The sequence below is a fragment of the Myxocyprinus asiaticus genome, chromosome 39 (genome assembly GCF_019703515.2).
Source record: "Myxocyprinus asiaticus isolate MX2 ecotype Aquarium Trade chromosome 39, UBuf_Myxa_2, whole genome shotgun sequence".
Classification (NCBI taxonomy): domain Eukaryota; kingdom Metazoa; phylum Chordata; class Actinopteri; order Cypriniformes; family Catostomidae; genus Myxocyprinus; species Myxocyprinus asiaticus.
The window spans coordinates 27,561,024-27,567,286 of record NC_059382.1 but is presented as its reverse complement, the minus strand read 5'-3'; the positions used below and the strand labels follow the sequence as shown (position 1 = coordinate 27,567,286).

Below are 6,263 nucleotides of genomic sequence, written 5' to 3'. Positions count from 1 at the left end.
CAACTACATTAGGTTACACACAAAAAAAAAAAAAAATTAAATAAAAATAAAAATTTAAGGGTTAGATCAAGAAATAGTTCCTTAAAGGTGCTATATGTAAGATTGACAACAAGCGTTTGAAATGGGTACCGCAGTCCGAATTCAAAATATTGGAGAGTTGCCTGCCCCACCCCAGACTCAAAGCTCATGCGGGTTGACAAAATGTTGACATGCAAATTAGCCATCACAGCATCCATTTTAAAGGATTTCTGGGCTTTAAGCTGTCTCCATCTTCTAAAAGGGATCTCTAATATTTATCCTTGTTTTACTACACCTCTGGTCATGGTGGTTTTTAGACGGATGGCGAGGCTTTTTTGGTCAGGTGTAATCTGATCCAGTTCATTTGCTAGCTTCCATGGCTGCAGCACACAGTGCTGTTTGCCTGCAAACTTGTTCAAATCTGGCAACCCGGCGGTGTCGAAATACTATTAGTGAGTGGGCAGTGGGCGGGATCACACAGGCCAAAATATAAACAAAAATTCCAGCCCGGAATGGAAACTTCAAAGTTGAAAATATTGGCTGTAGCATTGTTATCGGAGAAGCCAGTATTTCAACTTAGCATGTTTCCTAATTCTCTAATGACATATTTTATGATTTAGTACAGTAAAAATATTACATATAGCACCTTTCCTTAATTAACAAATGCAGATTACCACAATGTTTACATATATTATGAATTTACCAGTAGAACTGGCTATATATCAACACCATCATTTAGTAATTTATTGTAAATGCAACACACCTCATCCCACAATAACACTTCACAAGACAATAGATGAATGTTGGGAAATGTGAGCACATTTTCCTGTATATCAAATATCGTCATTCAGTAGATGACTTGACATCCTTCCACATCTATTTGCTTTGATTGGAAATGTATCACTCATGAGCACTTTCTTATAAGTAATGTTAATAATATTCCTTCACTTCCTTACAAATTCCACTGCCATTAAGAAATCACAATGGTGATATGATCTATCCACTGGGACCAAAGAGCATTTTGAGTACAACTCTTCTATGTATACTGCTATCTGGTGACATTTGAAGCTATGTTATGTGAAAACAGTTCAGCTTGAGAAGAAGGCTATTATGTGTTTCCGTAAACAGTAAAAAAAAGTTATATAAGATATAAGGAGACAAAACACTGAGTTAGAAGATGAGAGAAACAATCGGATAATCAGTCTCAGTAACATTAACAGTGTTTTTCCCGAACTGTGAGAAAGCAAACTTTCTACCTCACCACAGTTATGAATCATACAATATCTCCCTAATTGATACCTTTACCTCAGAACTGTGATTCACACGTTTTACAGAAATTGAAAAATAAATAAATTGGCAGACACTTGCACATCATATCATGGAAATACATTTAGTTTCAAGTGTTGTTAAGAAAGAAAGAATAAAAAACCTAAATGTGGTTCTTTTGTCCTATATGCTTTCACTGTAAATACATTACAATCATAAAGTCAGAATGATTTGGTATTTGACTAGATCTGTTAGATGTTCTTGATAGAGTCACTTGTAGATAGATTAAGTTGTATTTTACCCTGAATATTAGGGTATATAATATAGTATATAATATAGTTCACCCAAAATAACAAATTCTGTAATCATTAACTTACCCTCATGATATTCCAAACCCATATGGCTTTCTTTCTTCAGTGGAACAGAAAAGGATACATTTTCAAAAATGTAATGGTCCTTCTTTTCTATGCAATTGCAGAGAATGGGGATTGGAGCTTTGGCATATCAAAAAGGATGCAACAGCTCCATAAAATTATCATAACAGTGGTGCAAATGCCTTTTGTGGTATATTCATGTACCTCAGGTTTTCTGAAGACATACGATAGCTTTGTTTGTGGAAAACAGGCTGTAATTTAAGTCATTGTTCATTGAAAATCTTGATATCCATTCATGAGAGCTCATGAGGAAAGCAGTGATGTATAATTAGACAGCAAATCATTTTTTTGGATACAGATCATTTCAATGATTCAGCTGATACAGTTTACAAAACTGGTCTGAATGATTCGTTCACGAATCGGACATAGCAATTCCTCTCATGTGTTGCAAAAAAAGCTAGAATATCAAGATTTTGAGTGAAAATTTACTTTAATTTCAGTCTGTCAGTCAAACAAAAATAGAATTTCCAAAGACTGGACCGCTTTTATGATACATTCTGGTGTTTTATCTTCCTTTTCAAAGCATAGAAGTTCCAATTCCCTTTTACTGTAATTGCATAAAAAAAGAGGAACATGTACATTAAAAAAACAAAAACAAACTCGTACATTTCTGGAATAGCATAAGGGTGAGTAAATGATGACATGATTTTTATTTTTTGTTAAACTATCCCTTTGAGGGTTTATGTACAATATTTACAGGCATAGAAAAATACATTCACAGTGATTATTTCTTCTCAACAATGCTGCTGATCGAAAATGGAGATGAGGATTTCTTCAAGCCAACTTTCCTGAAGAGACACAGGCAATAATAATAATTAAAAAAAAGAATAATAAAATTAGGCCTACTCTTTAAAAGGGCTGTGCATACATAGCATCCACACCCACATACCACAAACAAACAAATAAATTATATTGAGTTGATCTTTAAATTAAATAATCATTCATTGTTTTAATTGCACCATGATTGTGATTTAAGAACAGCATCATAATGCAGGCCCCTCTAGACACACTATCTATCCACAAATATGTCCTTGAACAGATTATTTCATGTAGTTGCCCAGAATGTTAAACTGATATCAACTTAATGCAAAGAATTATCCACTATTTCACCAAATATTGCACTTACTTCAAAATTTTGTCTTGTGCTGAAGGCTCTGTGAAGGGAAAAATGGAAGCATTTACTTATTATTTACTTAAACGTATTTTAGTCTGGTAGTTCAAGGAAATTGATTGATTGCTGTTATTTTAAACAAAATGAGGATGTTGCTCACTTTTAAAATTTTTGCAGCATTTCAGTTTTTTGCAGCACATCTGAACCAAACAAATCAGCAGGAACAACCCTAAGATGCCAAATGCCACGGCTATCCCGATAGACACTGATGTGGATCTGCCATCTGAAAGACACTCATATTCAGCTCACCATGGTAGACTACAACATTCCATTACATGAAACATTTTGTACAGACTTTTCATTAGCACAGTTGCACAATGATATAAACAGATAGGTAAGACTTTTCTTAGTCATGGCCAGGTCTAAGGGGAGTTTCCTTGTTGTGATTAAAGGAATATTCTGGGTTCAGTACAAGTTAAGCTCAATACAATACAAATAACCAATACAAATATGCTGGGTTCGATACAAATCGACAGCATTTGTGACACAATTGTCCCTCCCTTTTTTTAAAAACAAGCAAAAAAATCTGGGTTACAGTGAGGCACTTACAATGGAAGTGAATGGAGGCCAATTTTTGACAGTTAAAATACTCACTTTTTCAAAAGTATAGCCACAATAACAAAATGTGGGTACACATGATTTACTAACCTTTTCTGTGTAAAGTTATAGCCAATTTTAAAACTCTGTTACCATGACGATGTACTGTCAACAAACCATAAAACCCTAAAATGACTGTAAAAATGACAATTTAAACAAATTTATAGCTCAAATAATACATGAGTTTTAACATAAGAATTAATGTAAGTGCTTTTTTTAAATTATAAGCTTCTCATTTCTGCCTTTAAACCCTCCAAAACTTGGCCCCATTCACTTCCATTTTAAGTGCCTCACAGTAACCTTGATTATTGCTCTTTTTTAAAGAAAAGGATGGACGAGTCGAAATTAATTTTTGTGGTAATTAACATTATGTCACAAATGCTGTCGATCTGTATTGAACCCAGCTTATTTGTATTGAGCTTAACTTGTATTGAACCTGGAATATTCCTTTTATTCACAACTATTGCTAGTTCTGTATGTTTAGTGCTCAATGCTAAATGCTAGCATTTTAGCTTTTACAATGGCCTTTATGCAAGTTTATTGAATTCACTAAACACTAAACCAGTGCTCCTGAACACTCTAAACTTAGGACATACAAAAATAGTGTTTACAAAGAAAACACACTAGCAAAGTGCCGCTAAACACTCTAAAAACCTAAGGTTAGAATAGCATTCTTGCTCAAACAGCATTAGCCACACTCTGACAAATTGAACTGATGTTATAGTCTTACCCATGATGCTCTTTTCTCCAGTAAGAACAGCTGTACTTTTGTAGATTGCACTCAGAAGAAGTAGATACCTTTTTTCAATCAGTGTAATTAGTCTTTTCTTGATACAGCGCTATCTCAATACATGCTTACTTCCCTTTGCGGCCTTCTGTACGTCAGTGGACTAGGAATAGTTTTCATGTCCAAACTGGTCTAACTTCATACTATTGTTTTTTGGCATTGTCTGGCCCACCCCCTTTCTTTTTCTGTTTCTTTCAATACTGACTGCTTCATTCTCCCCCAATTGGTTCTCTTGCTTATTGGCTGAAAAGCTTATTTTAACACTGACAAGAGCTAAGTCCCAAATCTCATCCTTCTGCACTATTCAGGGCCATATTGTAGTGTAAGTAGTGTTTTTTGACACAAAGAAAATGCAACGAGAATAAGAGAATACCTAGATTATGCACTTCTTCAACCAAAAAACAAAAAAACAAAAAGAGAGGGTGGGGTTACCTGGCAAAACAATTATAATTCATGGTGAATGTGGCATTTAGTGAAACTTTTGTTTAGACAGCACCTAGTAAATATGAGTTGAATGCTTTACCATGACCACACATTGTGTGAATATATTTGAGATATACACTGATCAGCCACAACATTAAAACCACTGACAGGTGAAGTGAATAACTTTTATTATCTCATTACAATGGCACCTGTCAAGGGTTGGGATATATTCGGCAGCAAGTGAACAGTCAGGTCTTGAATTTCATGTGTTATAATCAGGAAAAATGGGCAGTAATGATCTGAGTGACTTTGACAAGGGCCAAATTGTGATAGCTAGATGACTGGGTCAGAGCATCTCCAAAATGGCAGGTCTTGTGGGGTGTTCCCAGTATGCAGTGGTTAGTACCTGACAAAAGTGGTCCAAGGAATGACAACCGGTTAACCAGCGACAGGGTCATAAGCGCCCAAGGCTCATTGATGCATGTGGGGTGCGAAGGCTAGCCCGTCTGGTCCAATCCCACAGAAGAGCTACTGTAGCACAAATTGCTGAAAAATGTAATGCTGGCCATGATAGAAAGGTGTCAGAACACAGTGCAATGGGCATGTGAGCGTCAGAACTGGACCATGGAGCAATGAAAGAAGGTGGCCTTGTCTGATGAATCACGTTTTTTTTTAGATCATGTGGATGGCCGGGTGCATGTGCATTGTTTACCTGGGGAAGAGATAGCAGCAGGATGCACTATGGGAAAAAGGCAGGCCGGCGGAGGCAGTGTGATGCCCTGGGCAATGTTCTGCTGGGAAACCTTGGGTCATGGCATTCACGTGGATGTTACTTTGACACGTACCACCTACCTAAAGATTGTTGCAGACCACGTACACCCCTTCATGGCAACGGTATTCCCTGATGGCAGTGACCTCTTTCAGCAGGATAGTGTGTCCTGCCACACTGCATAAATTGTTCAGGAATGGTTTGAGGAACATGACAAAGAGTTCAAGGTGTTGACTTGGCCTCCAAATTCCCCAGATCTCAATCCAACTGAGCATCTATGGGATGCGCTGGACCAACAAATCTGATTCATGGAGGCCCAACCTTGCAACTTACAGGACTTAAAGGATCTGCTCCTAATGTCTTGGAGCCAGATACCACAGCACACCTTCAGAGGTCTTGTGCAGTCCATACCATGATGGGTCAGAGCTCATTTGTCGGCACGAAGGGGACCTACACAATATTAGGCAGGTGGTTTTAATGTTGTGGCTGATCGTTGTATGTGTTGGAATGAGGTTGGCTAATGCGCAAAAGCTAGTGGCAATTCTTGGCTTTTTCTAAATGTGCGTTCTTATGTTTTCTTACGTACTCGTGGACTCCTTCAACGTCATTATCCACTTCTGAAGTTCAGTTCCAATACTCAAGAACGCAAGTACAGAGACTACATAAAATTACCTGGATGTGTTCTTGATCAGGCCGAATTTCGAGGATGCATTGGATGGTGAATTGAAGTCCCAGAAGTCATAGCAGTATTACCATGGCAGATGACACACTGTACTCATACTCTGTCAAAATTTGTTG

The 6,263-nt window shown here is 37.1% G+C and overlaps 1 long non-coding RNA gene across 1 annotated transcript; it reads right to left on the bottom strand.

The window, feature by feature from the left end:
- Positions 1–4,364, bottom strand: LOC127429597 (uncharacterized). The gene is made up of 4 exons (XR_007895321.1): positions 4,217–4,364; positions 2,990–3,112; positions 2,845–2,872; positions 1–2,506 (listed from the first exon to the last, which is right to left on the bottom strand). It is a non-coding gene; the product is annotated as an uncharacterized LOC127429597 (long non-coding RNA).
- Between the last annotated feature and the right edge of the window lie 1,899 nt (positions 4,365–6,263).